Here is a 10,000-nt window from a genome sequence, read left to right on the forward strand (position 1 = left end):
GAAGAATTGGAGTAGAAGAGAAAGGAGAGGAGAGAGAGGAAGGATAGGAAATGTTTCTTGTTTTCATATAATTCTGATTTTTTTTTTTTTTTTTGTAAGATGCGAGAGAGCAGATTGTAATGTTTAAACAGCAACGTGCATCCTTTCCATCCCTATTCTCTCTCTTCTTGTCCCTTTCTTTTCCTTTCCATTGTTATTTTCTCTCTTTCCATTTCTTCGCTGTTATCTTCTCTTTCAACCTCCTTTCCTTCCATTCCTCCTCCATTTCATCCTGTTTCCTTTCCTTACTAGTGTCCTTTTCCGCGTCCTCTTTCCTTTTCTTCACTTCTGTTTCCTCTCTTTCAACCTTCATCCTTCTCACTCTTATTGTATTTCATCCTATGCTCCTCTTCCCCCTCCCTGTGTTCTTTTCCTTTCTTTCCTTTTATCCATTATTTTCTCTCCTTTCATCTTCCGTCCTTCCCATATTTACCCTTTTCCTTTCCTATGTCAAATCTTCATTCTGTCATTTTTTTTTTTTTATCTATAATTTAATGTTTTGATTTTATATAAGCCTTTGAAGATGACGTTAATTTGGCATTGAAACATCAGGCCTTATAATGAAGAACACTGGTATAGTTCATTCATTCATTCATTCTTTCATTTATTCATTCATACATTCATCCTTTCATTCATTCATTCATTCATACATTCATCTTTTCATTCATTCATTCATTCATTCATACATTCATCCTTTCATTCATTCATTCATTCATTCATCCTTTCATTCATTCATTCATCATACATTCATCCTTTCATTCATTCATTCACTTATTTATTTAGCCTTTCATTCATTCATTCATACATTCATCCTTTAATTCATTCATACATTCATCCTTTCATTCATCCTTTCATTCATTCATTCATTCATTCATTCATTCATACATTCATCCTTTAATTCATTCATTCATACATTCATCCTTTCATTCATTCATTCTTTCATTTATTTATTCATTTATCCTTTCATTCATTCACTCATTCATTCATTCATACATTCATCCTTTCATTCATTCATTCATCCTTTCATTAATTAATTCATTCACTTTTCCCTTTTTTTTTCATGTCCATCCGGTTCTCCTATCATATTATTCATCCATTCATCTTCTCTCCTTCCTTAATTATCAAACCTTCCTTTATAAAATCTCCATCTTCGTTATCAATCACCTGCTCTAATTACACTACCCACGAGCATTAAGGATAAAGAAAAGTCTCAGGTCTCAGTCTCAGTCTCAGTCTCAGGTCTCAGTCTCAGTCTCAGGTCTCAGTCTCAGGTCTCAGTCTCAGTCTCAGTCTCAGTCTCAGTCTCAGTCTCAGTCTCGGTCTCAGTCTCAGTCTCAGTCTCAGTCTCAGTCTCAGTCTCAGGTCTCAGTCTCAGTCTCAGGTCTCAGTCTCAGTCTCAGTCTCAGTCTCAGGTCTCAGTCTCAGTCTCAGGTCTCAGTCTCAGTCTCAGTCTCAGGTCTCAGTCTCAGTCTCAGGTCTCAGTCTCAGTCTCAGTCTCAGGTCTCAGTCTCAGTCTCAGTCTCAGGTCTCAGTCTCAGTCTCAGGTCTCAGTCTCAGTCTCAGTTTCAGTCTCAGTCTCAGGTCTCAGTCTCAGTCTCAGTCTCAGGTCTCAGGTCTCAGTCTCAGGTCTCAGTCTCAGTCTCAGTCTCAGGTCTCAGTCTCAGTCTCAGTCTCAGTCTCAGTCTCAGGTCTCAGTCTCAGTCTCAGTCTCAGTCTCAGTCTCAGTCTCAGTCTCAGGTCTCAGTCTCAGTCTCAGGTCTCAGTCTCAGTCTCAGTCTCAGTCTCAGGTCTCAGTCTCAGTCTCAGGTCTCAGTCTCAGTCTCAGTCTCAGGTCTCAGTCTCAGTCTCAGGTCTCAGTCTCAGTCTCAGTCTCAGGTCTCAGTCTCAGTCTCAGGTCTCAGTCTCAGTCTCAGTTTCAGTCTCAGTCTCAGGTCTCAGTCTCAGTCTCAGTCTCAGGTCTCAGGTCTCAGTCTCAGGTCTCAGTCTCAGTCTCAGTCTCAGGTCTCAGTCTCAGTCTCAGTCTCAGTCTCAGTCTCAGGTCTCAGTCTCAGTCTCAGTCTCACAAATATTAAGGATGAACATTGGATACTAGGAATAAGGGTAATGATAATTTTTAACGGGTATTAAGGACAAGTATTTTATTCGTCACTAGTATCAAGGATGAGGATTAGTCACAAGTAATAAGGATAAGGATTAATCACAAATATTAACGATTAGTCACAAGTAGTTACGATAAAGGTTATGTCACTCACAACTATGAAAGATAAGAATTATATTACCCATGTATTAAGAGTAAGGATTACATTACGTACAATTATTAAGGATAACAATGATACACAAATATTAACGATATGAATGACATTACTCACATCTGTTAAGCATAAAAATTACATCGCTCAGATATATTGAAGATAGGAATCAGCTTAACAGTTTAGTATTTTAGTTAGAAAGGGGGTTACAGTATTGTGGGGGGGGGGAATAAGTAGGATACAGTGAGAATGGGGGATAAAAGATGTTGAAAAATATAAAGTTAGTGGGAAAAGGAAAGTCTCTGGGCACATCATTCGCAACTACTAAAGATAAGAATCACATCACTCACAAATACTAAAGATATAAAGATAAGAACCTTATCACTCAACTTCTAAGGATAAGAATCATGTCACTCACGAATACTGATAAGAAAGACGAATCAACCACGAGACCCAGACAGCCTAACCTAACCCAACCCAACCTAACCTAACCTAACCTAACCTAACCTAACCTAACCCAACCTAACCTAACCTAACCTAACCTAACCTAACCTAACCTAACCCAACCTAACCTAACCTAACCTAACCTAACCTAACCTAACCTAACCTAACCTAACCCAACCTAACCTAACCTAACCTAACCTAACCTAACCTAACCTAACCCAACCTAACCTAACCTAACCTAACCTAACCCAACCTAACGTAACCTAACCTAACCTAACCTAACCTAACCTAACCCAACCCAACCCAACCCAACCTAACCTAACCTAACCCAACCTAACGTAACCTAACCTAACCTAACCCAACCCAACCCAACCCAACCCAACCCAACCCAACCCAACCTAACCTAACCTAACTTAACCTAACCTAACTTAACCCAACCTAACCTAACCTAACCTAACCTAACCTAACTTAACCTAACCTAACTTAACCCAACCTAACCTAACCTAACCTAACCTAACGTAACGTATTCTAATCTACCACCACCACCACCACCACCACCACCACCACCACCAATCCAATCCCTCACAGCATTACCTAACCATCGGTCACGAGTGTTAGTCACCACGATGAGAATAAACCAAGACAAGGCCATCATTATTATTACCATCATTAGTTAAGTCTCGAGGGGAGGGCTTGGCAAGGTCTGGTGCTGTCCGTCCGTTCGTCCGTCCCTCCGTCAGTCAGTCAGTTAAGTGTACGGGTAAATAATTAACACAGGACATTTAAGGATCAGTCAAGGTCATTAGGCAGCCCTCGTCACCTTCTGAACCTTGGGAGGAGGAAGAGGAGGAGGAGGAGGAGGAAGAGGAAAATGAAGATGAGGAAGAAAAAAAAACAAGAGAAAAGAAGCAATTAACTGTTATTCTTTTGTTTTTTTTTTAAAGTTGAGGGATAGAAGAAAGGAGAACAAATGGAAAAGGAGGAGGAAGAGGAAGGAAAGGAAAAGAAAAACAAGAGAAAAGGATCAGATAGCTGTTATTCTTTTGATTTTTGTTAATTTAAGGAATAGGAGAAAGGAGAGCAAATGGAGGAGGAGGAGGAAGAGGAAGAGGAAGAGGAGGAAAAGAAAAACGAGAGAAAACGATCAAATAGCTGTTACTCGTTTTTGCTTTTTGTCATGTTGAGGAATAAAAGAAAGAGCAAATGGAGAGGAAGGAGGAGGAGGAGGAGGAGGAGGAGGAGGAGGAGGAGGAGGAGGAGAAGGAGAGAGAGAGAGAGAGAGAGAGAGAGAGAGAGAGAGAGAGAGAGAGAGAGAGAGAGAGAGAGGGGAGGAATTCAGCTATAAATATTTTTTCTCCATGTAAACTTGTCTTTATTCTTGATTTCTGGGTATTTTAAAGATAGCACCGACTAACACAACATAACCAAGCAGGAACACTGTGGTCTTTACTGGTGCAACTATCAAGAAACATTAAACAATACAAACAATTCATTCTCTTAGTTTTTCTTTTCTTTTTTTTTTCAAGGTGGAGGAGAGGAAGTTGCATTTTAAGCGTTTTATTCCTTTATCATCATTTTTCCTTTTTTTTTTTTTTTTTTACTTTATTTCTGTTCCGCATTGCGTGTCTCTCTGATATGTAAAAAGAAAAGAAAATAAAGAACGTAGGAAAAGGAGGAGGAGGAGGAGAGAAAGAGGAGGGGGGTTGGAAGAACGAGAAACAAAACAAAAAAAATGAAGGAAAAGAAAAGTATGATGACAATGATGATGATGATAAGGAGGAGGAAGAGGAGAAGGAGGAGGAGGAGAATTAAGACGTAGAAGAAGTAGGAAAATAAAGCCAGAGATAAGGAGGAGGACGAGCAAGAGGAGGAAGATGAAGAGGAAGAGGAGTGAGAAAGGGGAAAAATTAAGAGAACTAGGAAAAGAAAATGTGGATGATAAAGATGAAGATAAAGGACAAAGTAGGAAAAAAAAAAAGAAACAAAGGATAAGTAGTAGTAGTAGTAGTAGTAGTAGTAGTAAGAGAAAGAGGAGGAGGAGGGGAAAGAAAGAAAGAAAGGAATGAGGTAGTGAATGGTGGAGTGGGTGTTAGAAGTGGTTGTGATGATAGTAGTGATGGTGGTGGAGGAAAGGGTAGTTATGGTGATGGTAGTGAAGTGGGTGTTGTAATTATTGTTGTTGTTGTTGTTGATGATGGTTGTGGTGGTGTCGATGGAGGTGGTGGTGTTGGCAGTAGTGATGATAATGATGGTAGCGGTAGTGACGTGGACAGTAGTGATGGTGGTGATAGTGTTGGTGGTAGTGATGCTGGTAATGGTGGTGGTGTAGGGCAAGGCGGGCAGCAGGTGATGGTGGTTATAATGGTGGTGGCTGTAGTAGTAGTGGTGGTGGTGGTGATGGTGGTAGTAGTGGTGGTGAAGGACACGCAGGGCAGCAGGTGGTGGCAGGACGGGACACGCGAGGCCCCGGCAGGAAGAGGTCCATTGTCACTGGGTGTATTATGTTATGGAGGGCGTGAGTGCTGCTGCCCACACACACACACACACACACACACACACACACACACACACACACAGAAAATCATACAATTCTCGGAGGTGTGTGTGTGTATGTGTGTGTGTGTGTGTGTGTGTGTGTGTGTGTGTGTGTGTGTGTGTTTCTAAGATCACTCAAGAGTCTCTAGGATATGGTGTAGTGTTGTGTTTATTATTGTTATTGGTATTGTTGTTGTTGTTGTTGCTGTTGTTATCATCAATATTATTAATTTTCCTCTTCCTCTTCCTCCTCCTCCTCCTTATACTACTACTACTACTACTACTACTACTACTACTACTACTACTACTACCACCACCACCACCACTACCACCACTACTACTACTGCTGCCACTGCGTTACTTAAAAATCCACTTTCTGAAGCACTGATAAGTTGGTCTGCAGCGGGGCGTGAGAAGCAGACGTCCCCCAACCAAGGGAGTGGCCGGGGATCGAACCCCTTGACTCAGCAAACACTGGTTAGGGCGTTACCGATGAGCCAGAAGTGATGATCGGTAGCCCGTGAGGAATGTGTCGGCTTGAATTTGCTGTCACTACTGCTACTACTAGTACTACTACTACTACTACTACTGCTTCTACTACCACTACTACTGCTGCTACTGTTGGTGGTAGTGGTGATGGTGTTTTTTTTGTATATCTGAAGAGAAAAAATAGTTTGGAGCTGTCTTGAAACTTTTCCCTAAATACAGTTTAAGTTGTAGGTAAGAAAAAGAAGAAGAAGAAATGAAGAAGAAAAAAAAAGCTGGCAGAGAATTTTAGAGTTAACTACTATAACAACAACAACAACAATTACTACTACTACTACTACTACTACTACTACTATCACCATCACTACTACCACTGCTATTGACAAGGCCTTGACTGAAACTACGACTGTTGCAATGCTTTCGTCCTCCTCCTCCTCCTCCTCCTCCTCGTCCTCCTCGTCCAAGGCCTCGTGTCATCTTGTTTATTAATCCGTGTGTCATTTCTCGCTGACTCGCCAACACACGGACTGTCGCTCTTGCTTATTCTGCCTTACTGTGTCTTATTTGCCTCCCTTTTTTGCTTTAGTGTGCTTGAGTTTGTTCAGTTGCTCAAGTTTGTTTGATTTTTTTTACTTGTTTTTTTTTTTTTTTTTGTTATGTTTTCTTGTCTTTGTTTGGTCATTTGTTTGTTTTGTTTCCATGTTTGTGTCTCGTTCATTCATTTTGTGTTGTTTTCTTTCCTTTCTTCCATCTTTTATTTCTTCCTTTTCTTTCTTTCTTTTTTTTCCTTCACTTTCTTTCTTTCCATTCGTTCTTCCTTTCTTTCTGTTCTTCTTTTTCTTTTTCTTTTCGTTCATTTTCCTTTTTGCATGTTTTCCGTTTAATTTCCCTTCTTTTCCTTTTCTCCGTATGTTTCTTTACTACCTTCCTTTCCTTCCTTTCCTTCCTTCCTTGCTTCACTCCATCTTCAATTCTTCACTTCGTTTTAACCCTTTTTTTCTTCTATTTTCTTCATTATCACGGACGCGATTCATTTTTACATCAAAGAAAGAAAGACTGCCTTCCATTCTTAACGCCAAGGCTCTTATTAAAACACAGTATGGGGGGGAAGGGGGGAGTGGATTATGTCTATTTTCATAAGCTACACAGACGATTAGTAATGCTTCAACACGTGTTTTTACTATTAACAAAGTAGACTCATTCTTAATCGTATCACTAGGAGCACCCTTGAAAACTCCCCAATAACTTCCACTACAGCTTGTTAAAAGGAGAGATAAGACGAGGGGGAATGTTTGAGAATATGAACCTTCCCTCCTCCCGCTGCTGCTGATGTCCCTGCCCACACACACACACACACACACACACACACACACACACACACACACACACACTTATTCACGACATTACCACCACCACCACCACTACCACTACTACTACTACTACTACTACTACTACTACTACTACTACTACTATTACTCAGCTCTTCATGATTTATACGTAGCAACAAAACTTTTTAAAGCCAGTTAAGCTCACTCACTCTCTCACTCTCTCACTCTCTCACTCACTCACTGCTCAATTACTTCTGAAGATGAAATGTTTGAGTTAGTGTTAGTTTACGAGTTTATGCATGGCAAGGTTTACTAGGTGTTTATATGAGCGCGCATGACAGGGAGGGGACTGTGCGTGTGTGTGTGTGTGTGTGTGTGTGTGTGTGTGTGAATGAGTGTACAGATGAATAGCCTAGACACTGGATGGGCTTTCATCAGAACACATATAAAAAAAAAAAAAACGAGAAGAGGAAATGAGGAAGATGTACAGGTGGTAGTAAAGGAGGAGGAGGAGGAAGAGGAGGAGGTGCCGGAAGAGGAAGAAGAAGCAGAAGAAGAAGCTCTTATTAGATGTAATGACGTAGTAAGAGAAGAAGGATGGGGGGAGAAATCAAATAAAACAAGTCTTAAGGAGGAGGAGGAGGAGGAGGAGGAGGAAGAGGAGGAGGAGGAGGTGGGGGATAGGGAGACGTGTGGGAAGAGCACGAGCACGACGAGGATGAAGAGAGAGGGTGTGGGAAGAAGAAGAGGAGGAGGAGGAAGATGAGGAGGAGGAGGAGGACACAGTGATTAAAAGAGATGATGGAATTAGCAGTACAGGAAAAAAACAAAAACAAATAAAGCAAAGCATGCGGACGAAGTGGGAAGAGGAGGAGGAGGAGAAGGAAGAGGAGGATAATGAGAAAATTGAGAAGAAAAATTAAAAGGGAGGCAAACGAAAGAGAAAAAAATTAAAATAACGTGAACGACGAGGAGGAGGAAGACAAGGAGGAAGAGGAGGAGGAGGAGGAAGAAGAGGAGGAGGAAGAATCTAAGAAGCACAGAGGCACGTCAATTACTCTACTTTCTAAGGGAGGAGGAGGAGGAGGAGGAGGAGGAGGAGGAGGAGGAGGAGGAGGAGGAGGAGGAGGAGACTTCTTGGTAGCCACTAACTGTCTGCCTCTGTTTATCCTCCTCCTCCTCCTCCTCTCTCTTATCCCTCATCCTCCTCATCCTCCTCGTCTTCCTCTTTGATCATGTTCGAATCTTCCTCTTTTTATTTTTTAATCTTTTTCCTCCTTGCTTCCTTTTTGTATATATATTTTTTTTTATTTTCTACTTATTTCTCCTCTTCCTCCTCCTTCTTTCTTCTTCTATGTCTCAAGTGTCCCTATCCCTTCCTTCCTTCTCCTCCTCCTCCTCCTCCTCCTCCTCCTCCTCCTCCTCCTCCTCCTCCTCCTCCTCCTCCTTACCTTTACACTGCCCATCCTTTTCCTTCGTTTCTCTCACTCCCTCCTTCCTTCCCTTCCTCTTCATCCTCTCCTTCTCCTTATCTTAACCTTACTTTTCCTTCCCTTCCTTCCCTCGTTTCTTCCTTCACTTCCTTTTCCTCTTCCATCACTAATTCGCTTCTTTTATCTCGTCTTTCCTTCCCTTCCTTCCCTATATTTCAACCCCACTTCTCCCTCCCTCCTTTCTCCACCCCCTTCCTTCCTTCCTTCCTTCCTTCCTTCCTTCCTACGTTTTCTTCATCTCTTCCTTCACTGCTCTGTTTCTCCTTCACTGCTAAATCTTCCTTCTTTGCATTTTAGTAGTAGTAGTAGTAGTAGTAGTGGCGTCCGGTGAGGGATGGCTGGACCTCTCTCTCTCTCTCTCTCTCTCTCCCTCTCTCCCTGACCACACTCAAAGCGTTAATTACACTAAACAAAGCATCAAATTACACTAACAAGGAGACGCGCATCGTTAGCAGTGAAATGGGGGGTGGAGGGGTGTGGAGGAGGGGAGGGAGAAGGGTGGAGAGGGGTGGAGAAGACAGGATACAGTTAGGGGAGGACGAGGAGGTGTGGAGCAACTAGATGGAAATAGGAGATGAGTGGAGATGAGTGGGAGACGAAAGAGGAGACAAGGAGAGATGGAGATGATAAAAGGAGGAAGGAAGAAAGTAAGAAGGATTAGGAGGATGTAAAGTTAGTGGAGATGAGTGGAGGAGGATGCATAAGTGGAGGAGGGGGAGGATATAAGGTGGATGAGAGGGAGATAACAATGAAGTGTTGAGTAGCTAGATGGATAGTGGAGATGAGTGGAGGAGGAGGAGGAGGAAGGATACGAGAAAAGGAGGAAGTACAACATAAAGGAAGTATTTTTTCAGAGGAGACTGGAGAAGAGGAGTAAGGAAGAAACGAAGGAGAATTAAAAAGGAAGGAAGAACTGGGAAGAGCTGGGGAGAGGTGGGTGAAGGATAGAGGAAGAGGAAAAGGATTAGGAGGGAAAAAAATATAGGTTATCATAGGAAGGAAATTAAACATAGGAGGGAAAAGAAAGGATAGGAAAAGTTGGGATTGGAAGGATGGAAGTTAAGAAGAGTGGAAGGAAAAGGAGAGGAGGAGGAAAGTTAGGATAGGAGAGAGAAAAAGGGGAGGGAAAGGGAAGGAGTAGAAAGGTTAGGATGTGATGGGTGGGAAAGAGGAGAGAAGGAGGAGGAGGAGCGGAGAGAGGAGAAAAGATGGAATAAGAGATATAGAGAAAAAGAAAAGTATGAGACATGGAGGATAAGGATGATGAACGAGGGAGAGTCTGGAAGAAGAAGGAGGAGGAGGAGGAGGAGGAGGAGGAGGAGGAGATAGTTGGTAAGGAGAAGGAGCAGAAGGAGGAAAGAGTTGGGGAGAAGGAGGGGAGTTTAAGGGTTGGGGAGAATAAGAAGGAGAGTTTTAAGAGTTCGGG

Source organism: Scylla paramamosain, chromosome 22 (assembly GCF_035594125.1).
Source record: "Scylla paramamosain isolate STU-SP2022 chromosome 22, ASM3559412v1, whole genome shotgun sequence".
Lineage (NCBI taxonomy): Eukaryota > Metazoa > Arthropoda > Malacostraca > Decapoda > Portunidae > Scylla > Scylla paramamosain.